General features: G+C 47.2%; 1 protein-coding gene across 25 annotated transcripts in view; it reads left to right on the plus strand.

Annotated features, from left to right (window-relative positions):
• ptprdb (protein tyrosine phosphatase receptor type Db) overlaps positions 1 to 25,700 on the plus strand; it is a 157,946-nt gene that overhangs the window by 47,805 nt on the left and 84,441 nt on the right. Inside the window, exon 1 of one of the 25 annotated variants that reach the window (XM_068591836.1) lies at positions 14,354 to 14,547. The exons of the other annotated variants lie outside the window; for them this stretch is intronic. The gene's annotated coding sequence lies outside the window, so the exon portion shown is untranslated. Of the gene's footprint in view, positions 1 to 14,353; positions 14,548 to 25,700 lie in introns of those variants that run through there. 25 annotated transcript variants of the gene reach the window in all.

The raw sequence follows: 25,700 nt of genomic DNA on the forward strand, positions 1-25,700 counted from the left end.
GTGCGAGTCCCAAGTCAAATTATAGACATGGTAAGGTTGGCATAAGTGTTAATTTAAGCTGTTATCGGTCGGTCTTATTTTTGTCTTGTTGGTTGTGTTTTTGTGTCAGGCTCTGAAAAGTAAAGCCGATGTGGAAGTGCTTTATAGGACATGACTCTCTCGATTTATTCCCTCAGTAAACATTGTAAACATGAGTCAAATAGACCATAAAGCAGGGTGCGCTTTAGGGCGGGCTTACTGTGATTGACAGGTCTGCTACCGCGGATTTGTCCTTGTTTTTCTTTTTCCCACTTTAACCCTTTCACAGCGTGTTTTCACTTAATGGTCACATTTTGCTCTCATGAAATGTTCTTATTCAGAGTTCAGATGGACTCCTCAAGGCCTCAGAAGCATTGGATGGATGGAAAGGTCGAATACTTTTGTGATATATTTTCTATCTTTCCCGAGAATTCAACAGAAGAAAGAAAGAATCAAATAGAAAATGCAAATGTTAAATGTTAAATACGAGTATGAAAAACCAGGAGACGGGATTATTAAAGAAATATGTGACGGGGTGTATTAAAATTTAAATATTGTAATCACTGAGGTGAAAAACATCCCGTCAGAACTCTGAACTACTTGACGTGTCCCAGGGGGGTTGATGGGGCCACCTTAAGTGAACCAACCTCACTTTACGTAACCATGTAAAGCGAACCCAGCACACGCTGAACCCTCCTCCTTGTGGCCCCCCTGCTGTGTGTAATAGCCATGGCGTGGGGTATAATGCACCGCACAGGGAGGGCTGGCTTCACACAGGGATTACACCTAGATGATTCTTCAAGAGCAAATTCAGTCCCGGGCATCCGAGTCTTAATCCAGCGCCCGTGGAAGCGGACCACGGCGCTGTGGAGCCGGGGCCAGATATGGCGAAGAACACAGAGGAGCCAGATTAGTTTCACACCCGGGGGGGATTACAGCTCCTCCCATCATCTCCCGACACTCTCTCAAGACAGAAAAAGAGGGAAACAATGTCCCCCCCCTTTTCTGTCTTTTGTAGCGGGCCTTCTTCCTTCCTCTCGCTCCGTCCCTGCCGCTCTCTCCATGTGAGGTTGATGGCGAGTCATGGAGAGAAAGTGGGCGTCTCTTATCGCTTCATTAGCCCAGTGGACTTCTGGGTCGTCCGTGGCCTCGCCCCCCCCCCCCCTCCTCCTCGCCGTCTCAGATGCTGTAATTACCCTCACGTGAGTCACGCCTGATAATTAGGGCGGTCACAGGAGGACTCGGCCTGTTTCGCGCTCAAACACGCTTGACACGCACACGTACGCACACATACGCACACATACGCATCAGTCATTAGCGGGGAGCTTAACATGCGGTGCAGCGCTAATGGGATTATCATTGCCGAGGGTCCCACTCATCAACCTCTTACTCCTCTCTCTATTCATCTTCGAGCACCATTCTTAAACACTTAGGAGAACCCTTTCCGCACCGTCTCTTTTCCTTTATGTCGTCCTTTCTTTTTGGAGGTGTCGATCGCGACAGTGGATCGGCTCCATTAGCGCGTTAAAAACAGACTCGAGGGGGCGTGGCTACCGTAGCAGGGTTCAAACCAGGTGACCGTGTAAGGGGCCGATCACACCAGACGCGACGCTCAAAAACGCGTCGCTAGCAAAACCGTTGTTCTCCTCTGGTACGGCGCCTTTCAAACGCTGCGCGTCGCGTTTTTTTCGGCGCGTATTCAAAGTTAAAATATTCTCAACTTTTAAGGCGCGGAGTCGCACAGCTCATCACTGTCACGCTCGGCCACGGCAGCCAATGGGATCAAGCGAGAGGCGGGCTTTATTCCTTCCTGTCTTCCTGTGGTGTGAACAGCGGGGAAGTCAAAAGAAAATGGCGACCTCCAACAAGGCGCTAATGTTAGCGGTGTTTAATGACGGAGAGCTTTACAATAATAGATGGAAACACGACTCTACTGCTCAGAAGACGCTCCACCTGACTCCCGCTCAGCCCAAAGTACTGAACGCTCTCGTCATCCAGACACAAATTGCAGAATATATGGTGGGATTCACCGTACTCTTTTTAAAAAAAAATGATATCGCGAACCCAAAACTCTTTTTTGGGACTTTTTCCTCCTTCTCATTTGTAAATTAAGTTTTGAAGCGGCTGCGCCTTTAATAGTTGGATCTGGTGTGATCGGCCCCTTAAAGGTCCAAAATACAAGTTTTCCCTTTTACCTCTGGTGCTGCTTTTCAATCTAGATTATAGCTGTTTGGTTATTCCAAATGTATTTCATACAGCGGTGCTTTGATCACCACAAGCCGAGCACTACATATTGTTATATGGGAGAGAAGGCGGACGACTCTATGGACGATCTCTCCAACACGAGGCAGCTCCCACCAAATCCAGCTTGATGGATAAATAGCACTACGGATAAGTGGAAAAATACGTATTTTTTGATTTTGGGGTGAACTGCCAGTTTAACATGCAAAGCACCCTACATTGTAATAAGGATTTGACAAAGAGGAAAGGGAAACTTTGATTTGCTTTTATCCTTTTAACATAATCACCTCTCTCCACCTCGGCCACTCTGCCCTCCCTCCTGTCACCGCTGCACCCGTTTCATCAGCTCATTTAACCGTAATACTACCCATAACCATTCAATTTTCTCTGTGTTTATTCTTTTGACCGAAACGGTAATGGAGGTATTGACGGCGGAGGGCCGAGTGATTCCGTCCGGGCCGTCGTGTTGAGTGGTTCGATGGAGAGAAGTGGATGACTAGAGGGCTATCTATGGTATTACATATAGTGCAGAAGGCGTGGGAAAGAGAGGCCCTCTGAAAGCCTAAAGCTTAAATACCATGCCTCACAGACATAAAGAGGAGACTCACACACACACACACACGCACACACAGGCTGTGGATTAGGATGGGGATTATGGAAGCATAGCTGTAAAACAGGCAGAGACAGATCAGTGTTATACTTCATAAACACACACACACGCTGGATGTGTACGGCAAGATGGATTTATTCTGAGGTGGATAGGATGATGACTGAGGTTTATGCGTCATGCTTTGAGCACCATTCAAGCTTAAAGAGGAAGACAACCCAATAGCGCGGCATTTAAGCTCCAGCAATCAATTATTGAACTGGAATGGTGGCAACTGAAAGCTCCCGAGATTTACATTCCTGGATCATAATTTTTTTTTTCTTCATGAATATACGTTTTCTACCAAATGAGGGAGTACGGCCATAAGGTGTACATTTGTGAGTTTGACATTTTTCTTATGTATCCACCATATAATCTACCATAACATACAAAAAAAAAAGATAACCTTGACATTTTGCCAGGCAAACAGATCTCAACGTCTTCACCTCCGAACGCAGGTGATAAAACTGCACCAGTGGGTTTTTCATAAGTAGGAAGTTAAATTACTATCTCCTTCTGTCAAGGACACAGTGACATCAATTTAAATGTGCATGTTCCAATCCTGCTGGTTTTGCAGATTTTAGGCACAGACTGTGTGTACGAAGTGGACGTAGTCACTGTTTGGTTTGCTACGGTTTTGTAGCTTCAAGTTTGACGTTTTGGCCGTCGCCATCTTGGTTTTTGGACTTTTGCTGATGGACGTGACGCAAAGAGGAGGAGCTAAATACAGCCAGACACTGAATAAGACAAGCAAAATGTTAACAATTCACTTTCATGAACTGAATACACACTGTGAAAGGGTTAAAGTTCGAAGACGAACAACAACCAAACTGGACAACATTGTGGTCACGACCTGTCAGTCACAACGCTGTGAAGCATATCCTGCTTTATAATAATAATAATAATAATAATAATAATACATTTAAATCACATAGAGCTTTAAAGGGTACTCAAAGGCACTTCATGTGGTAAAAAAAGAAACAATAAAAGCTATTACAATACAGATGAGAGAGCAAAATAAAAACATACATAATTAGCATCACATGCTATTATGCTCTATTTTACTCTAAATGGGACTATCATTTTCTAAATGAACATCATGATGTATTAAAAAAAAAAGGCAATGTTTACCGAGGAAATAAATCAAGTGAGAAGTAGTCATTTTCTCATCGACTTCTATTCAATCACACTTCTTTTCTCCAACCAGAGGCGTCGCCCCCTGATGGCCATTAGAGAGAATGCAAGTCAAGGACACTTCTGCATTGTCTTCATTTTTCAGACTCTGGAGATTCTGCCTGATATTTAGTCATAAACCTAAGCAGTGGACAAAGTAAAAGGATGACCCAATGATGCAACAAAAGGAAGAAAACTTTTCAAATAGTTCAAATAGTTTGCTCCAAACTGAGCTAGCATTGGCCAAAGGTCCCCAGCACCAAGAACATCATCACCAACACACAGCAGAGGTTCCTGCGACAGCTGGGCCTCGTGCTTCTGCAGCTCACATCCGAACTGCCATAATTTCAGTTAATGCGCTGTGGATCTTAGCTGAAAAATGGATGATCACTTTAAATAATTCAAAGCAACTTGTCGTTCTCGCGTCCTGCTTACTCTGGATAATCTGCAGTGACTGTGAACAGTTTTCATTGAGTCTGTTTTCTTTCGGTGGAAAGTAGTTTAAATGAAACCTTTTCACGGGGAGGTCCGTGGGTGATCCTCAGTAGCCGGGGCAGAGTTTCTATACAAAATCCATCGCTTTTCAGTTTCCCAAATGTAATTTCCGAATGCTTTGAGCCCCCCTTTGTCTACATTGTGTCATGGTGGCTAGAGAACTGAAAGATGGATTATTCAAAACCTGGACAAATCATCAGCGACCCTTTTGACACCAAAGCTGTGCAATTACGCTGCACAAAAATAAACGCATTGAGTGGATGATGAAAGTATGATTGTTAAAATGCCAAGTTGATCAAATGCGCCGGATGTGACTCAGGTGAAGTTTAAACTGTCGTCAAATATAAAGCCGTTGCTATTTGAAGAGAGGAGAAAAAAAGTGAAATATTAGCAGTAATGGAAGTTAGATGAGGTCACACTCCCACACACACACGTGTTGTTATCAGCTTCATTCTTTGTAGTGGGACTCCAATGCATGTGAGTGCATGTGAGTCCCTCTGCGGGTTTATAACGAGGCGAAGGCTGTGACCTCCTCACACGCAGCGTTGGAAAATCCAGCTGGCAGAGTGCAGCGCGAAGCCATGAAAACATACTTGACTTTGCGTTTCAGGGTTACGGCTCGACAGGAATCCGTCTTGTGTAAATACGACATCGGGGGAAGGGGGTCGCCCAACGTATGGAAGACTGTTACTGTTGTATTCACGCTGCTTGTTGAGTTGTCACTTACTATTAACTGGTTATGAAACAGTCTCAATGTGATACTGACGCCTCTGCATGATCCACACAAGTAAACCAGACCACCAGCAAGAAGATCGGCCATTTCTATACGTCCATTCTTGCAGAGTTTGTGCCACCAGTTTGGATTTTTGAGGCGAAATCAGACTAAAATCATGCCGATTTCCCAGAAGCTCTTCCAGCTCAGACTCCAGTGGGTTGCTGAGCAATTCAGAGCCACTTCCTGCACCACGCTGCTGGAGGAGCAGGCAGTTACTGAGCCTGCTGGAGGGAAAAGGAGGCCCTGGAGAACCAGGGCCGAGCGGGGCAGACAATTGGACGCTGCTTCATGAAAATCAGATGTTTTCTAAAGGGACTTTGGCTTCTGGTTTCTGGTTTCTTTTGTTCTCACGGACCAAAATCAACAGGAAAATAAAGCTGAATTTCACATTAAGATCGTAACAAAAAAAGTCAAAAAAATTATATAAAGCAAATTACACACTGGATTCAAATAAGCAAACGTGTAGCCGGCGCTAGCTCGTAATATTAGCTTATGGCATTAGCTCGTAAAAATAGTACATGGAGTTAGCTAGTGATAGGCGTCAGCAAGTAATATTGCTCATAATATTAGCTTATGGCGTTAGCTCGTAATATTAGCTAATGGCGTTAATTCATAATATTAGCTTATGGCGTCAGCACATAATAATGCTCCTAATATTATATTTACGTTAGCTCGTAAAAATACTTCATGGCGTTAGCTTGTAATATTAGCTGATGGCGTCAGCAAGTAATATTGCTTGAAATTGTAGTTTATGGCGTTAGCTCGTAATATTAGCTTATGGCGTTGACTCGTTATATTAGCTCATGGCGTTAGCTTGTAATATTAGCTTATGGCATTAGCTTGTAATATTATCTTATGACGTTAGCTCGTAATAATAGTTTATGGCATTAGCTTGTAATATTAGCCTATTGCGTTATCTCATAATATTAGCTTATGGCGTTAACCCGTAATATTAGCTTAACGCGTTAGCTCGTAATATTAGCTTATAGAGTTAGCTTGTAACTCTGCAGAAGGAATAGCTTCTTACCAAGCTGATTGTGTTCATTTCACACACAAAGCAACCCGTCCAACCTCATGAGAACCTGTTGCCTGCTCTCGTGTTGCCTGAAAATTGCATTGATTGCCATCTTTTCTCCCTCTTTACTATATCCACTTTTCAATCTCTGCTCGGCGAAAACCCAATAAATCTGTAGCTTTGACTGAAATATAGTTAAACACCCACCACTAATTGTCATAGGAGCTTTCCGCCATCACCGTGGTCAGATTAGTATACCGTAAACGGCTGGAAGGCTTTTCTTATTAACCCTCACCCCGTATCGTAAAAAAAAAAAGAAAAGAAAGAAGCTGAATGTGGTGAAACCCACAGACGCACACCCACGTTATGAGAAAATGAGAGGGGGCAGGTCACCTTTTTTTGTTTAGTTTGAACAAATTGCGGCAGTCGCCAAGACCCCCTCCCAACCCCCAAACTCTGTGCTCCCGGCTCGTGTGATGGGACTCAAACTGATACCGCCGAGCGCCACAATCTGTGGCCCGTCCTCGTCTGGGCCACCGGGACCGCCTGTCATCGTCACACAGCTCACTGGAGGTCTGCGGCTCCTTCGCAATACCCATCATCGCTACATCTGTCAAATGCCATCAATCTCTTTCACTTTGCTTCATTTAAAATTCGCTCTGCATATTTCTTTTATTTTTTTGCCCGGCCTCCTCAAAAAGCTCTCACCCTCCTCCTCCTTTTCCTCCTCTTCCTCCTCCTCTACACTTCTCCTCTTTTCTTTTCAGCATGCAATATATAACCAGCAATTTGCCAATCTCTCCCACTATGACACACACACACACACGTGAACACACACACACACACACACACACACACACGCGCAGAGGCATTCAGACCGCAAGAGCTGCTGTGGTGTATAATGACAGATAATTGGCTATTGCGGGTTTCGCCCTTCGGCAGCAGGAACCAATCACAGTGACAGCCACTTCTCTGTGACCCGTGTTGTATCTGCGCGTGTGTGTATGTGAGAGTGAGATAGAGAGTGTGTGTGTGTGTGTTTGCATGTGCGAGCACTAGTATCCGAATGTGTGTGTGTGTGTTGCTCCGCGTGGATAGAAGTAATTGCCAGTCGAGCGCGCGGAGAATGTAACTGACGGCTCTCTTTGTTGTGGATATCTCTGTCATTGTTGCAATCTATGTAAACATAAATAATAAGCCGTTCCAGCCGTGCATCTGTGCATGTTTAAGTGTGTGTGTGTGTGTGTGTGTGTGTGTGTGAGAGTGTGTTGCATATGAACATCCAACATTTTACTGAACGCCAGTGTTCCCGACGATTTGAGACTTGAGCCTCAAGTCTGAAATCTTCTTGTTTTCGACAAATGACCTCTCAGGGCTTCTGGGTTTTACACGTCTCAGGACGCGCAGCCCTCTCACACAATGCAGCCTCGCTGCTCTCACTAATGTGACGGCTGCTTAGCTTGCCGTTCGTCACTCATTTCAACTGAGTCAGCAGCATCCCCCCCTCTCAGGTTAATGGTCTGTCCGCTCGCCATTTGTGAGGAACCTGTTGGCTCTCGCCTGCTGCTCTCTTCTTTTGCATTTGTTCGTTTCTTTCGGAAAATAATTCATTCTTTCACACTGAGATGAATTGTAGCCGCGTCAGCAACAGACTTTTTTTCTTTTAATAACAGCCAGGGTGAGGGAGGAGGATGTCTCTCGCTCTCTCTTTCTCTCGTTCTCTCTGTCTTTCTCTCTCTCTCTCTCTGCCATTTCATTCCTCCCCTTTTTAATCCACTCATTCATCCCTCGCTACCCGTTTCTTCCTTTCTCTCCCTCTTCCTTTTTGTACCGACTCTCATTTCCGCTCTTTCAATAGTGCTCATCCAACCCCTGCCTGTGCACCAAATGAGATCCTGCCTGTGTGTGTGTGCGCGTGTGTGTGTGTGTGTGTGCACGCAGCTGAGACTCTGTAAATATGATCTTGCTGATAAGCGCCACCATATGAAAAAAAAAAAGAAAAAGAAGCGTGCATGTGCAGAGGAGGAGTTGTGCGCTTCATCACACCGCCCAGCTCAATATTCCCAAATGCAATTTCCCTCGATGTGAAAAGAGCTGGTTGACTCTAAATATTCACTTCTTAGTGTTCTGAAAGCTTATTCTTATGTTCTTTATCATTTTTTTCCCTCCTGTCACTCCCTCAGTTTCACCCTTTTCTGACTACACACACACAAACACACACACACACACACAGCGGTTCTGTCTCCAGTGCATGATTAAAGTGCATATCGCAGCACGAGTGTTTCTTTGTAATGCTGCTTAACATTCGGCGCCTACACCGGCCCGGCTGAACTCATCCGCATCGTGTTGGTGAAAAATCAATTCCAGCAATCTCTTCTTTTTTTTATTTTTTATTATTACAGTTATATGTATAGATAAAAACACATTTCTACACCATATTGATTTTATTTTCTTTTTTCACGGCTCTAAAGAGCTCCAGAATGACTCGAGCATTTGGTAGCGAGGGCTAAGCCGGAGGAGGAATCGTTATTGTCAGGGCCGGATCAACACGAGTCAAAACAGACTCAATCACTGCCTTTTGACACCCTGAAAGGACTCAGAGGGAAGGTGAGGCGTGGGGCAAATCTGGGCTTGGAAAACATAATAAAAAAAAGGCTTTATCCTCATGTAATCCAGATGTTTGACGACAGATATGGCTCCCGTATTGGAATAATAAAGCCAACCGGCAGCCTCTCTCTTCCCCCCCGGCGGCCTTTTCCCTCTCCTTGTTAGCCGCGCTGGTGTCTGCCCCGACGTGATTGGCCGTAATTGTCCAGGTGCAGCAGGAGAAGGTGTCCTCTCTTAACGCCGGCCTCAAGCCACACTGATGATGTGCAGCCCGCCGCTAACAAATGACTGGAGAACCGGGGAAAGAAAAACAAGTCGCTGCCTAAAGGGAAGGAAAGGGATAATGATGTGGTGAGAGAGAGAGAGTGTGTGTGTGTGTGTGTCAATTTTGGAGGCTTGAGGAGTGTTTTTCAATCTACTATATGTAGTAGTATGTGTGAGGGGTGGGGTCAGGTGTCAATGGGAGCAGTTGGGGGGGGGGGGATCAAGTGTGAGCGTGGTGTCATTAATCATGAAGCATCAATGATTAAGGTGTGTATGTGTGTGTGTGTGTGTCTGCACAGGAGGCACTGTGGCTCTCTATGATGCTGAGATTAGAGGCAATTATTGAAATGTCATGGCTTTAATGGGCCGCCGCTCGGCATCCACTCTCATAAGTCACCAGCTGAACTTTCAAGGTGATGAAACAAGTCCCTCCACTTGTTATCCCCCTTCTGGCCGATCGCTCTGTGAATATTAATACTCCATTTATATATATAAAGGGTCATATAAATTGGTCGGTCTATAGGTTGTCACAAAACACAGTTATCGGGTTTTCCCAAAGTAATACGTTCGCTCTCAGATCCAAAAATCACTTTGGTTTGGTTGTTTCGTTTTTGCATTTTCCTTTTACAAAAAGAGCTTTGAACAATTCATCAATTATTCAAATTGTTGCGTCGCATCCCATTTCCACGGTGATGCAAACATCTCGCACGCTGGGCTGGAAAGATTAAAAAACATACAAGAGTCCAGAAGAGATGCCGCATACGCCGCCTCGACCTCGAGGTGTCATGGTTGTAGTTTTCTGTTTCCTGTTTTATTTTGTAGTCTTGTGTCCTGTGTGTCTCTACACTTCCTGCTCTGGTGATTGTCTGGGATTGTGTGTCAGCCTGGTTGCTGATTGTGTATTTCCTTCACCTGTGCTGCCCTCGTTGTGTCCACCTGTGTCTCGTTACCTTCCTCTTGTATTTAAACCCCGTTTGTCTCCCTGTCGGTTCCTACTACGTGTTCCTGTCCCTGTTTTTTCCTCCCTGGTCTGTTTTTGAGAACCCTTTTTGTTTGAATTAAATGTTCTTTCAACTGTTCTACGGCGTGTGGGTCCTACCTCCTCCATCCCCTGACACAAGGTTTGACTTGAAGTACGTTGCATAAGCCGCCGTCGCGTGACGCATGTTTTATTCGAGGATTCTTTCGCGTTCCCCTTAAACCCGAACCGTCTCTGACGCACACGGCCCTTTCATGAATTTGCCCCTCGTTCTGTTTTAGTTTGCGCTCGTTAGCTGAGCTTTTGAGAGCAAGGCTATTATGTTTTTTTTTTAGTGAAGAGGGTCCTTTATTTTATTTTGTAGGGTCACTCGTCTGTCAAAACAGCAATGGCAAAAATATATGAAAATTGGTTCTGTTTTGGAGAGGCAGAAGAAGAACATGATGATGCTTTAATACTCAAGTCAAGTACACTAAAATAAAAAGCTTTGGGCACTTTAAATTAGATATGCTATGTAGGAGATGCTCTTTTCATTCATGAAGTCTATTTATTGGTAAACGGCATCAGCAATCCTTCTGCACTGAGTGGACCAACATTCACCAGTGCACTGTGATGAAAATATGAAGTTATTCTATGAACTCATGTCAGACAGAATAAAGGCCTCCGCTCAACTGCGAAAGAAATGCGACACGAAAGTGCAAAGATCTTGACGCCCGGGGGCTTTTATTGTGAAAGGTTATAGAACGGATGGAGGGGGATCTGGGCCTCGCTGGCTTCCTCGAAGGTTGAAAGGATCTATGAAAATGCTGCCGCCCCGGGGTCGCAGAACTCGCAGCCTCCCCCGGCGGTGGCGGCGGCGGCGGGGCCGCGCCCTTTCCTGTGAGAGTTGCCCAGTGAAGCAGAAAGATGGCTGATAAAAATGTAACTGAAGGTGCAACTCAACCTGTTCTGCACAGCGGGATTAGTCGACGCAATGGGAAAGCAATAAAAAAAAAAAATCCTGCATAATTTTCACGTTGCGATCGCGTGTTGTGGCCTCTAAGTAACGACACCAGCGATGGCTGCTTCTCCTTTACAGTGCAGTGCAGGCGGCTCCAGCATTGAGTGAGCCAAACTCGCTGTCATGAGCTCCTGGCGCTCCTAAATGGAGCGGAGCCACCATTAGTGTAATTGGATGTACTTGTGTTGGTTTTCCTGTTATGATTAGTGGGGGGAAAAAACACTGTCTGCCACGGGAAAGTGTCCCCTGTCATTTTGATGGCGGTCAGTCCGATGCTTACAGTAAATACAATCTATCCAGAGTGTCCGATCGGCCCCAATGTTCCCGACAAAGTTTGCAAACCTCATCGTACCTATAGGGAACGTCCAACTGCGACAAAGTCGCAAGGTCGCCTGGCTCGCAATCACTTTATAAAAACATCCAAATGCATACGTTGTCACATGGCGGCGACCGAGGCGAGATCTTCTGCACGCCGTCGCCCGATAAGTCGGATATCGGTTCAAAAAACACGACAGCTTTCTAAACCCACGTAATGCTCGCGGTGGGATATGTGAGCACATCTAAAAGCATATATACTCTAAATGTACCACATTCCCCGGAGTGTTTCATGAAGCCGATATCCTCTATCGTGCAGTGAAGAGCAGCCGGTGTGTGTCCGTCTCGGTGCAGGCATCGAGCACGCGGTGTGTACGTCTCGGTTAGTGTGGTGAGGGAAGGCCGAGTTCATGCATGACTTTCAACAGCAACATGGAGAACCGATAAATGAGTAGGCTGACAGCACATGCCTGCAGGGGTGTGTGTGCATGTGTGTGTATCTGTGTGTCCACAGGGAATGTGTGTGTGTGTGTGTGTGTGTGTGTGTGTGTGTGTGTGTGTGTGTGTGTGTGTGTGCATTCGCACGTCTTCACATACAGGGAGCACCCATGCATAGGCAGGCACTGAATATTGAACCCATACATCCATACGTGTTTGTCAGTGAGTAAGTTGAATATTTTATCGGGAGCTGCACGTTGACAAGCAGTGTGTGTGTGTGTGTGTGTGTGTGTGTCTGTGTGTGCAGGGCAATACTGTGTCATGAGGCCCATCAAATACAGCCCCCAGATTCTATTTTAGCCAGTGAAGTTAACTCGATAAGCAAATCCCTTATCGCTTACGTGCTGACTCATTATCTTTGTGGTATCTGTGTGTGTACGTGTGGGCACGCACACGTCTGTCTCCAGTCTGTGTGTGTGTGCGTGTGTGTGTGTGTTAGAGGGCTTGCATCTGTGCGTGTCCTGAGGTTGTTTTTTCTTGGACCCACTGAGCTGAGGAGTTTCTCATTTACATTGCGCTGATGGGAAATCTGCTGCACCACTTGATTGTGTTTGGTGTTCTGGGTCAGCACACACACATAAGTCTGTGTGTGTGTGTGTGTGGTGCAAGACTGTAAATTGTTAAGGCTCGTTCTCTCCCCCTTTTCAGCCTCGTTTCTCTCCCTTTTGCTGACTTCCTGTCTTCTTTCTCAGCACGCAGACGGTCCTGACACTTTAAAAGTTGCTTTTTTCTTTCAACGCCACGTCATCACGTCCTCAGCAGCTCGGTGGCGTAACGCTGTCCTCGCACCTCACGGACCGCCACGCACCGCCACGCACCGCCACGCACCGCCACGCACCGCCACGCACCGCCACGCACCGCTTCATTCAACGAGTACGCCAAATTTGGCCAAACGACCTCAGTCGGAGCGTTTTCTCGCACTTTTTCCCAAAGATTCCTCAAATCCGGTAGTCAGGAGCGGTTTTCATCACGCGACTTGTCAGCCGACGAGAGGAACGCTCGGTTTCAAAACCGCCTCGTAGTTCTCACGTCCTGGAAGGAAAGGGATATTAATCAAACGTTTACCTGTGGATTTTCCTTCTTTTTTTGGGGGCTGCTGAACACAATTTGGAGACTGTTGGCCTCGACGACGTGCCAATGTCCTGGATCAATACCTGAGTTAACCAGAGAGCCGCTCCTCACTGGAGCTAACAGATGACCTGCAGGCCTGTGATCGACCCTCTTCCTGATCTCCAAAACCAAACACCCCCCTCTCAAAAAAAGCCATTTAAAACCTCATAAACTCGCCCATTTTAGGCCCCTGGTGCTTCAAGGTGGACCCCTGGTTCATATCTACTGGTCATAATAAGTGAGTCCCAGACCTCTTTTCCTTGCCTTTAATCAACCAAGCCCTTGTGATTCATTAAACAAACATGCTACCGCCGATTAGCGCATCTTTCGAGACAGATTAGAACCGACTGAATCTAGCAAAACTTTCATCTAAGCCTTGTCTGTGATATGTGAAAATATGAAAAATGACAGAAGAAGATGTCTCACCCTGTCATGCAGCAGACCCTCACGTGCACTAACATGAATAGTGTTGTTGGAGGTGCATTCAAGGTCTGTGGAGAAAGGTAGGAGACATCTTGTGGGAGCAGGGCTTCACTGTTTTTCGATAAATGTTATACATAGATATGTATAGCTTATCACACAAGGGTTATTATGTCAGTTTATTATTCAAATATACCTTGTGGGTGATGAGCTAGACCTGTGTTAGTATGAGTATGACCACTTTTTTATTTTGGGAAAATGTTGGGTTAATCCTTTTTGAAAATTTGCACAAAAAAAAGTAGGGAAAATGTAATAAGAAAACATGTTTGATTAGATTTTAGTTTAAATCATTTTAAAAAATTGAGAAAATCAGTTCATTTGGAAGTTATTCATAGAATATTATTTGAACAAACACCGGGACAATGTCATCTTTTTACCGGGCGAGGGAGTGATGCCATGGAGCAGAAAACACTTCCACATCGCTCCACACTACATTATGGACTCCCTTCCTCCTCTTCTTCTTCCTCCACCACCTCCTCCTCCAAAAAACAAAACAAAAAAACAACCCATAACGTCGCAGGGATTATTCCGCGTGGCGTCTGCGTCTTTAAATCTGCCCCAACTTCAGTCCCGCCACCACACCGCGCGCGCGTGGGGGGGATTTAACAGCTACCTTACCGAGCTGAGCCTCCTCACCGTGTAGGGAATTACTGGAGCGAGAGAGAGAGAGGGAGGGAGGGAGAGAGAGGGAGGGATAGAGGGAGAGAGAGAGAGAGAGAGAGAGAGAGAGACGGCGCTGTGTTCTCCGGGCAGAGCGGCTGCAGCCCCGGTGGATGTAACACGGGCGGACGACGGACGGAGAGTTCCCTCTTTTCACACTGCGAGTTTGAGGTTGTTTTTTAATTATTTTTTTTTTTTACATATACACATTTTGTGTTGTCTTCTCCCTCCCGACGGGACGCACGGCGCCGGGCGCGGGATGCTGGACACGGTGAGCTCCGTCTCCCGTCGTTGTTGGGTTTAATATAATTTGTTGTATTGTTGTGTTGTTTTATCTGTCTCTCTCACTGTGTGTGTGTAGTTGTTTGTATTCTCGCGGACGTGCACTGAGGAACTTATCGTGTATGACAAGCGATACACGATATCACCATTACGATGCGCATCTGCACTTATCCCCTCATGTGTGTGTGTGTGTGTGTGTGTGTCAAACGCGTATGACTGCGCGCCGTATCGTCCCTCCCCAGCAAGAACATTGTTTTATTGGTGTTTCAGGTGGTCGCCAGTCAGCCCTCCCCTCCTTTTTATTTATTTAACATCATTTTAATATCGCACACAGATGTGCTTTTCCTGTAACACTCAGGACTTGGGAGCGCGAGCGCGGGCAGCCGATAGTGAGTTCACATTACGCTGCTTGTTATTGTTATTATAGTTAATATGATGAGGATGAGGATGATGATGATGTGGCATGGTTATGATCGGTATCGCAGCATGCCATCCTTCGTTTCCCGGTGTCGCGGTGATGCGCGCGGTGCCGGTCCTCCTCGCGGAGCTCCACCGCGGGGTCGATCCAGTTCCACAGGGCGGCTCTTGAAAATGAGTTTTTTTTCCTCTCTCCCTGCCCTCCCTCTCTTTTAATGCTGATGAGAGATTAAGGAGGCTGTAACCCGCTTGGTTTTTCCACTGGGGTTTCTCCCCCCCCTCCCGTCCCCTCCCTCCCCCCCTCCCATCCCTTCAGATCATGCTCAGAGGTATTTTCTCACGACTGAACCGATGCCACACATGTGAATGCTGGATGCTCAGAGAGGTGAGCCCGGGCGGCAGGTGGGACTCCGTTAATGGGCTGTCAGTTGGTTCAACCTGCTTTTTTTTTTTTTTTTTTACGAGAGAATTTATGCAAATCTGCGTGAACACTTTAGACTCCAATAGGCCCACAGTGGATTATATATGTGGGGGTGGATTTTAATTCTGCCAGCCTGCATGCACCCAATCCAGTTGGACACACTTGAGACCTGCAAGTCATCGGGAATAAAACACATCTGTGATTAATATAAAACACGTCTCTGATTAATATAAAACACGTCTCTGATTAATATAAAACACATGTCTGATTAATATAAAACACGTCTGATTCATTTTCTTGGGCCTCCCTACGAGAGCCTTTCACCTGCAAGACCTGAGCATCGGACACAGGTTGCGACATTTTTATGTTTCTCCGCTGGATGACTGTAATGTGCTCTGTGTGTGTGTGTGTGTGCTGTGTGTGTGTGTGTTTGACAGTAGTCAGCAGTCTTGCTCAAACACCGTCTATGGCAGCATTACAGACCTCGTCGGCTTTCAAATCAATCATGCAAGTACTTTTACAGCAATTATGGTGCGTGTGTGTGTATATATATATATATATATATATATATATATATATATATATATATATATATATATGAGAAATGTTCCCTATAGTTTATGGTTACAGCTTTTCTCTGCTAAGTGCCTCAAAAGTGTTGCTATGAAAAGGAAGCCGCTACTCACGCGACCAAACGGTCGCTGCGCAGTGACGCGATCTTTCAAGATCGGCGAGATTTTTGCTTGGCAAACGCTTGAGCGATGCGACGAACTCCTGATGATAAGATACGTTGCTGTTCAAGAGCCCAGATTCAAGATCACGTTGTGTATCTAAACCGTGCATTTGTCCGGCGACAGGGTCGGAGCATGCGGGTTCTGGGCTTCGTCGGCTTCGTCCCGCTCCAAACTATCGCAAACAAATGACATCTCATGTACGAAATGCACGGTGTTGATTCGTCAATCCAACGTGTTCGTGTACGTCGGGGCGAGAGGGCCGCAACCTGATTATTTAATTTATTATTACGAGCGCAGGCTGCTGCTCTCAGGTCAGAGGTTCCTTGTCACATGCCAGTCAGCGAGTGCTTTTACCCCAACTGATCTTCCACTGTGGTAATGTGCAGTGTGTGTGTGTGCGAGTACATGTACATGCATGCCACTGCAGCTGTTCCTCTTCTTGGAGAGATTAAGTTTCACAAGATGTGACGGATGCTGGGTGTCTGCAGAGCCAGCTGTGTGTGTGTGTGTGTGTGTGTGTGTTTCTGCGCATGTACGGCAGCGTAATGTCCACGTCGCCGCCCAGAGGGTCTCGGGGTCGGGACGTTAAGGTTATTGATGTTTTTGAGTTGGTATTTTTAGAGGCTTCTTCTGGTTCCCACGCAGGCCGGGCTGCAGAAAAGAATAAGGAAGGAGGGAGGGAAAGGGAAGGGGTCAATGTTTCCTGCCGCAAACAAAAAGAAGCTCCTTTTTTTTATCTCCTGATTGTGCCGAGGAGTTCAAAACGTATCACACCTCCGTTTCTCTCTTCTTCTGCCCCCCCCTCTTCTTCTTCTTCTTCTTCCTTTTTCTTCACTTCATGCCGCCGCTGCAACTCAAGGCCGCTTTCACACAAAGACTCCAACGTGTGCATGCTGCAGGTTTTCATCCGGGCTATTCTGTTTTTGAAAGGCGGCGTCGCGGTCTGAGGGGTGAGCGGACTCCTGCTAGCCGGGATCCTGCTAGCCGGAATCCTGCTAGCCGGACTCCCGCTAGCCGGGCTCCTGCTAGCCGGGATCCTGCTAGCCGGGCTCCTGCTAGCCGGGCTCCTGCTAGCCGGCATCCAGCGATAAGGCTGTGAGCCGGATGAAGGCCTGGAAGACGATGGTATTGATTTTCCCAGCAAGTCAGAGGGGACGGCTTCCACTCCGTCTGTCCCGTCAGTCCACCCCCCCCCCCGCCGCCCTTTGGCCGTTTTGCTCTGGCGTTCCCTTCACACCTCCACCATCTCGCCCCGATGACGGATAGCACCCGTTTCTGTCATTTTGCCCGTCCTTATCGCCACTTTTCTGTCACCTCTGACCTCTCCAGCTTTCGCATTCCACCCGTCACGCAACCGCACGCCCACACACAGGCTGTGAATTGGTAATTAATAGCAACAAATAAAAGAAGAAAGTCCTCACCTGTGGAGGGAAGCATATGGCGGCGTATTAAAAATTTAACTTAAGACTCCCCTCGCTTCGGCTGTTCTCCGCTCGTCCTCCCGTCGCCTCCCTTTTATCTCTCGTCTTCCTGCCGTTCTCTCTCTCAGCTGAAACCGCTTCCTCGTGTCCCTTCATTTTCTTTTTTCCTCCATCCGGACTTCTTCTCTTTTTTTTTTTTTTAATATAAAGGGTTGCAGTGGAGCACACTGTTTACGATTTCATAACAGAGACATGGCGTCAGATTTCCATATTTATTGCATGTACTGTGTGTGTATGTGTGTGTGTGTTGGGTTCTTTTCAGAGACTATACAGTGTGCGTGTGTGTGTGTGTGATGACGGACAGACATAAATGGAGGACCTTCAGAGAGCGAGAGATGAATAGAAAGAAAGAGTGTGTGGTCGAGGCCCCGCCCCCATCTTCCAATCAAAGCGGGACACTCAGAAGGAGCCGGGCACAACCACAACAATTCAATTTTCCAACCTCGCTTACACAAACACTGCTTACACACAGACACACAAACACACACACAGACTCGCGATCCGAGGCCGAACGTCTTCAGCTCTCTGCCGTCAACAGCTGAAGGGTCTCGACCCCCCCCCCCCTCCCTCTCTCTCTCTCCTCTTCCCACTCGCTTCCCTCGTCCCACTTATCGTCTCCGTCTTCCCTTCGCTTGTCCTCCTCCTTCAATTAATGTCTCCTTCCTGTCTCTCGTCTCTCTCCCCCTCCTCTCCTACGTCTCTCCCCCGGCACGCATGATGGTTTGACATCGCAAAGAAAATAAATAAAACCAAAGCCAGACCACAAAGCCTTATTTTTCTTTCCCCCCCTCAAGCAGCTCTGTCTCCCTCTTGCTCTCTCTCTCTCCCCCCTTCCTCTCGTCTTACTACCATACAGTTTAATCTGCAGGAGGGGGAGGTAAGGGTGAGGGTGAGGGGGGGGGGGGGGGGTAGTGGCAACGGCTGCAGGACTTCCACATCATTTCATTCTCTCTGCCAGAGGATTTGGACGCTGGCTGCAGCCGTCCTCTCGTCCTCCCACGGCCCCTCTCCGTCCCCCTCCATCTTCTACGGCTATTTACTGGTGTGATAATTTATTCATTTGAATCTCCTTTTTAAGTTTTTCTGCTCCGTCTCTCTCTCTCTCTCTCTCTCTCTTTCCCTCCCTCGCCCCTCTCTCATGTCAGTGTGACATGTGTTTGCATTACGTCCTATTATCCGCTCCTTTCGTCACTGTCCCGTCCCGAGTCGCCGTCTACGTCCGTGGAACCGCTGTCGTGGGTTTTAATCTCATCCTCAAAGCGGGAAGATCCAAAAGATAGGCCTCCCAGGCCGCGTTGGCTCCAATTTTTTTTACTATTTTTTGAAACAGAATATGAAACTGCATCCACCGAACTGTCATCCACTGCCATTCAAATGTTTAGCTTTTTTTCTTCTTCTCCTTTATTCTGTTTTTTTGCTATTGGCAATATCTGCGGCGCTAAGCGGTCACTGCTGTGGTATTTTCCCAGAGATTACATGTCAGTCATACATCACGAGGCAGCTGTTGGATTTTTCTCCCTCAAGGGGAGACGCCCCCGGGCAAAAACATTGTTGTTGTTTTGTCCTGCCCTGGTCAGATTTGGAGATTTCTGGCTGTGTTTTCATTCATAACATGTCTTCTTTCGACACTAGAAAACCTCCAAAATACACATTTAGGTGTTTATTCACCGGAGCCTTCTCCTTAAATCAAATGTACCGTTAGATAATGCCTCATTTGAATATTTAAACACTCTTTTACAGCTTGTAATCCCAAAATAAATAGGTATCTTCATGTGAGTCATCATCTGGGGATGTTTCATGTTGATGTCTGTTAGTTACACTTTTTACTTGATTCACCTGCAGTTCAAAATGTCATTTTATGATTCATATCCATCAACGCTCTCCAAATGAGCCAGAAATCTCCACTTCAGTACCACTCACAAACATCTATATTCAAAAGGCTTTTAGAGTTCATATATCATTCATAACCTGATTAATTCAACATTTTATTCCTTAAAAACACGGCAAAAATGGATATTAAATGGCGGATTTATGGATGATGCAATGAAACATCCAATATTCCCCCTAGTCCAAACCTTTGTCTCTAATACGCCAACAAACTGGAACAATCATTTTGAGCTTTGATATTTCGGTTTTGGAGGTATAACAATTTGCTTATTGAAAACATGCATTTTCAGCAAAAAAATCTGTGTTTTATTGTTAGTAATCATCCTTTTAGTTCTTCTGAACTTCCTCCGCTCATGCATCGCCACGCGAGCCAGAGGTTTCCCCACCTCCAGGTGTAAAGAACGGCATATGTCCCCCAAAAAAAACTACGAATCCAGTGTGAGTCACTATTGGAGCAACACAGGCCTTCAGACGAGCGCTTCATGGATGAACCCTCGCGGCTGGCAGCGAGCCGTCGTGTGTCTTCGCCGCCGCCGCCGCCGTGGAAAAGCTCCCGGGTCCAAAAAAAAAAACCTCACCCGGCGGGCATCGCGGCCACGGACGCCTCAAAATGGCCGCCCCGGGCACGCTCATTAATTCTCCTCAGTCGATCTCCGATCCCCAAAATGTTTTCCCCGCCGCCTGTCCCGGATTAGCCCTCGCCGCTGTTTGTCCGTAGATTTTGTAATTAATGACTTTTGATTGTCTGCTCTGTTTGTTTTTGCCAGTGGAATCGGGATAAGGCTGCTGAGCCCGGCTTTCTCTTTTGTCCCTTCGTTCATCCTTCATCTCGCTCGTTGTTTGTTTCCTCTGGAGGGGGGGCGGGGGGGGGGGGGGGGGGGCTAAACACAAATCACATTTCTTGTTGTGTTCGTGTTCAGGAATCGTGTTCTGCCTTCCCATTTCCCTCAGACTCCCTAAGGTACCTGGGATTAAATGACGTGTGTTTTTTGTGTGTGTGTGTGTTGTTGTTTTTTTAACACCCTTTACTGTTAGTCATGATTGCGCGAGGGCTTTCTGTGTGTCACGATTGCAGCGAAAACTGACCTCCGGTGGGGTTTAAAGGTTTACGGTTCTTGTGCGTCCGTCCATCCGTGTGTTTGTGTGCGTGCGTGTGCGTGCATGCATGTGCGCGAGGATGAATAATCTCTTTACAAGCACCAAAACATTTTAAATTACTCGACGGGCTGTGTCCTCAGAAGGCCGCGGGGTTGAATCCAAAAGGCCTGACCTGAAACGCCCCGCGGCACCAGGTGGGTTCAGTGGTTTCATTCCTTTGGTCACGAGGACGTAGTGCGACAGGAAGGACGTAGTGCGACAGGAAACAGTCCCAAAACATGGGAATGATCAAATGACAGTTTTGCACTTTGCTTCCCTTCACGCGAAGCCATTTTATTTTCTTACAGATTTCTCTCTGTGGTCGAACGAGTGACAGATCACCTCCAAAATACCTCATTCTTCCTCTTCCCTGTCATGCGATATTCATCCATCCAGATAGTTTTGCTGTGAGTTGACATGTTTTGGAAATATCTGCAGTGGTATGATGTGACCCTTCCTCCTCGCTGCGTTACCGCCATGAGACAAATCGCGACTGTTTTAACGTGCAAAAGCATGTTTTCCAGCAGCAAACGTTGCATGTGACGATGATTCATGACGCAACTCAAAAGGGGATCCAGAAAACTCTCGCTGACAAACACACTACCCCCCCGAAATAAGTCCCGTGGCGCTCCACAGGAAGTGGGCGGGACTTCGCCGTCTCTATGTGGCTCTCGGCTTCTTTCAACCGTCGTTCAGAGTGTGTATGTGAAGTGCACGCACGTGTTGTTGATGTCCGACACGGGGCTGGTGTGCTCACGTTGTGTGTGCAGTCGAAACCCCCTCGACGGTCCCAGCACGTAAACAAAATGGGGAACTTAACATCTTTTAAGGCGTGGCAACGCATCAGAGGCAAACATACCGGCACGCAGTCTTTGCTTCACCACGCCGCCGCCCCATCCCTCACCTTGGAGACGCGCGACCACGAAATCATTTCCCCTTCCTCTCTAATGCATCCCAAAAACCCCTTACTCTGCAACAATCCCCCGGACTACTCCGATCCTGGACGGCCTTTAGACACAGGAAGTGCCTTAGCGGGTCTCTCAATGCTGCAATATTAAATTAGACCTGCCATTTAATACATCCCGCTGGTGTAGAGATTGGCATCGTTTTCCACCGTGCATCCTCTGAGCCAAAGCTAAGAGGCACCTAACCAGCTCCCCCCTCCACCCATCCCTCCACCCGCCTTTCATAAGAAGCTTCTGTAATAGGTTTATTGAAAATAACAAGGTTGCCTTCTCGGGTTACGGGCTGCTGTCTCGGTTCGAACGTCGATAAACTGTGGAGTATTTTATTTTTTTTCAATGGAGCCCGCTCTTTTTTTTTCTTCTTCTTTCTGTTTTTTTCCGCCGGCTGAATGGCGAGGACGCCGCTGTGCTCTTCTGTGTCTTCCTTCCTCGTGATTCGCTTCTGCGGATCGTAAAAAAAAAAACGATTCCAGCGAAGAAGAGAAGCGAGGAAGCGAGCCAACGCAGGAAAACCACGGGATTTAAAAGACAAATAATACTAATTTGACTCTCTGGCTCTTTGTGTAGCTGTTAACTTCCCCCCCGAAACGCCGAACATTTTAATTCATGTTTCGTCTCGCTTTTTTTATACGAGACACTTTAAGAGACACAGAGAGATTATTAAGCTTCTGGTCATCAAATAAGTCAATTATAGAAATTTAATTGGCCCTCAGTTGTTCTCGCAGTGTTTTTCATTTTTTATTTCATGAGCAACACATTGATACTTAAAGTTCAGACTTCAGTCGCAGCAGATTCCCCACAACACACACACACACACACTCGCTCTCTCGACCCTAAAACTGTGAGCGCGAGCATGTTTGTGTGAGTGTGAGCAGGAGTATGAGTTGTCTGCCCTCCGCACAGTAAAACGCAGACATAATAGGCCGGTGTCGACACCATGACGCACACGCGTGTGCTGAGTTCAAGGCACTAAAACGCGGGATTATAACGTAATCTGACATTTCTTGGCTGATATGATGATTCACCGATTAGAAACCAGTCTGCCGGGCCAGCAGCGTTTGTGTGAGAAAGAGAGACATAATGACAGATACAGAGGTGTGTGTGTGTGCGTGTGCGTGTGTGTGTGTGTGTGTTTGCAGGCGAGCTTAACGTATGCCGCCCGCATGAAAGGGAACAATCATCGGAATGAGAATTGCAAAGCGACATCGCTCTGATTGGAATTCAACGAACCTCTCTGTTGGCATCGGCTCACAAAAGCCAACGCACACTCTATTGCTCTCTTTCACACACACACACACACACACACACACACACACACACACACACACACACACACACGAGGCAGTTTATGATAAGCTTGCTTTCCCCAAATGGACTGCCCAACTCATGCGTGCACACCACCACACGAGCAGCATACATTAAGCTCGCTCAACAAATTGGCCGGCGTACCGTCCACACACACACACACACACACACACACACACACACACACACACACACACACACACACGCATGCTGCGACGCTGTGATATGTTCCCCACGTTGCGGCGTGTGCGCTTATCGTGAGCGGCCGCGCCGCGCCACGCCACTCACGCTCTCCTCGAAGACCATTTAGCCCCCCCCCCCCTCCCCTCCTCCCTCCTGCTGTGCTGGGCGGCAGCCAGAGAAGAAATAAATAAAAAATGGTGGCGCTCATTGTGGCAGGCTGCTGGCTGCCATTGATTTGGCCCAGCAGGTCTCTGAGGATGCACACTGTTGCCCCGCCAGCTAGGCCCGGGCGTGTGTGTGTCTGTGTGTGTGTGTGTCTGTGTGTACACCAAAGAGTCTGTAAAGTGCAGAGTTTGAGAGCAGCTCTTTAGTAACTATACATTGCAAAACTGTTTAAAACCCCTTTTGGGGAAACTACACCCAGAAAGAGAGAGAGATTCTGGAGTGTACCTCCTGTCTCTCCTCCTCTATCCAACCCCCTCTCCCTCTTACTCCCCCCTTCCTCCCCTCCCTCCATCCACCTTCCATTTTCATTTTTCCCACACTTCCAAACCTCATGCGAGCTTCGGAAAAACAAACAAAAGGGAAGCTGGCATCGGGCTATAAATAATGCGGAGGCGCAGATTGGGGTCAAATGCTTTGGATTCCACAACACACGTACATATACGCCTGGAAGGGGAGCTCGAGCGTGCACACACACAAACACACACACACAAACACACAGGGTTTTTTTGGGAGGAGGTTTCCCCCCCTTTAAATCACATTTATTTCATCGTGAGCATTCGGCGTAATAATTAACACTTGTTACACGCTGTCGCATATGCAGCACAGCCAGGCACGCACTGATTTCTCTACTGTACACACACACACACACACACACACACACACACACACACACACACACTGCTTACTAGCCTCGATGTCCCTCCATGACAAAGCGTGACAAACGAGTCTGTACGGAAGACATTTTGCTCTCTCTCTCTCTCGCTCTCTCTCTCTCTCTCTCTCTCTCGCTCTCTCTCTCTCTCACACACACACACACACACCTCCACCCATCGCTCTCCTTTTCACAACTCCGACAAGGGCGACTCAGTCATCCCCTCTCCGTCCGTGGCTCCTATCCATCAGCACTCTGCCATAACCCGCCGCTGCCCCGTGATGGATGGCGCTCCACGTGCTGATGTATTGGCCTATCACACTTTGAGGAAGTGACAGATTAGATCATTAGGTCCCTTTATGATTATGAGTCTTGTTCTTATATAAATATATATATATATATACAAAGCACAGCCTTGTACTGTCGCTGCGGTCCTGTGTGGCTGCTGTCGAGTGGATGATCAGAGTGAGAGGATTGCTGCGTCTGACACGGATATTATTAACCATGGGTTTTATAAATGGATGCAAAACAAAATATACACATTCTGCGGTGAGTCTGGGTCCATTACTCGGCCGCAGACAGTAACATATACTCCAAACGACAGACGTGGGAATGTAAACCATATTGTCACATGCTGTTGTTCCGCTGGCTTATTGTTCTTTTTTTTAAATTTATTCTCTCGTCATTTCAAATCGTCGTTGACGTTGAATTCGGTCGGGATATTTGATTGCGGGAAAAAAAAAAGGGCGAGACGTGCCAAAAGTGATTCATGAATTGAAAAATCAAAAGACTGCTTCAGAGATATTAGTGGCACACTCCTCCTTCACAATGGCACATGTGTGTGCATGTGTGTGCATCTGTGTGTGTGTGTGTGTGTGTGTGTAGTCCCCCTGTCCTTCGTTGCTTATGATCTTCATACGCCATTACATTTACTGACCGTGAGCAGAGTGATATTGTTTTAACGAACCCGCGGGTGAGCCCATAAGTCAAATCGCTTTTCGCTAATCCGGTGAAGAGAAACCGATGCGATGGCGGCGGCGGCGGCGGGCTTCGCAGGAAACGCTCCCCCTCCCCTCTGTGCCATGAATTCCACTGATCTAGCGCATGCAATGCATCACATAGAAGTGACGGTCTGATGTGAGGTCACTAGTGAGAGGCCTTCAGTGGCTCGGTGGGTCTCGGGTTTCCAGAAGACTGCAAGCCGACGCTCTCGAGCCACGACGCTCCGACCTGTCGGGACGCGGCTTGACCCCGTTTATTAACGCCGCTTCAACGCGTGAGCCCTTCTCTCGCTCCCCGAAATCAATTCCACGACCGATCTCAAGCCGGCAAAGCCATCGGCGGCGCCGCCGGGCCTTCTGCGGCGATGGTTTACATGTCAGAGAGTGATTCTCCATGACCCCCCCTCCCCCCCCCGACCCTTGAATCCTCTTCCCGTGGCGCCGCGTCGTGATCGACGACGTCATTAGTGACACGTGGAGACGAGGACGGGCTTCAATAGACAGCCACCTCTCCGCATCCATCTTCCTCCGTTGTAGCTGCTTGTGCGTGTGTGTGTGTGTGTGTGTGTGTGTGTGTGTGTGTGCCCATATATCGAACATGAGGGGACTATGCAACATTTATATCGGCCTTCATCTACTTGGAAGTAACGTTTCCGGTTATGGCCAGCTATAAGAACGTGTGTGTGTGTGTGTGTGTGTGTGTGTGTGTGTGTGTGTGTGTGTGTTTCCCATGG

Source organism: Clinocottus analis, unplaced genomic scaffold (assembly GCF_023055335.1).
Source record: "Clinocottus analis isolate CAN_PGR_092001 unplaced genomic scaffold, fCliAna1.0.p SCAF_26, whole genome shotgun sequence".
Taxonomy (NCBI): domain Eukaryota; kingdom Metazoa; phylum Chordata; class Actinopteri; order Perciformes; family Cottidae; genus Clinocottus; species Clinocottus analis.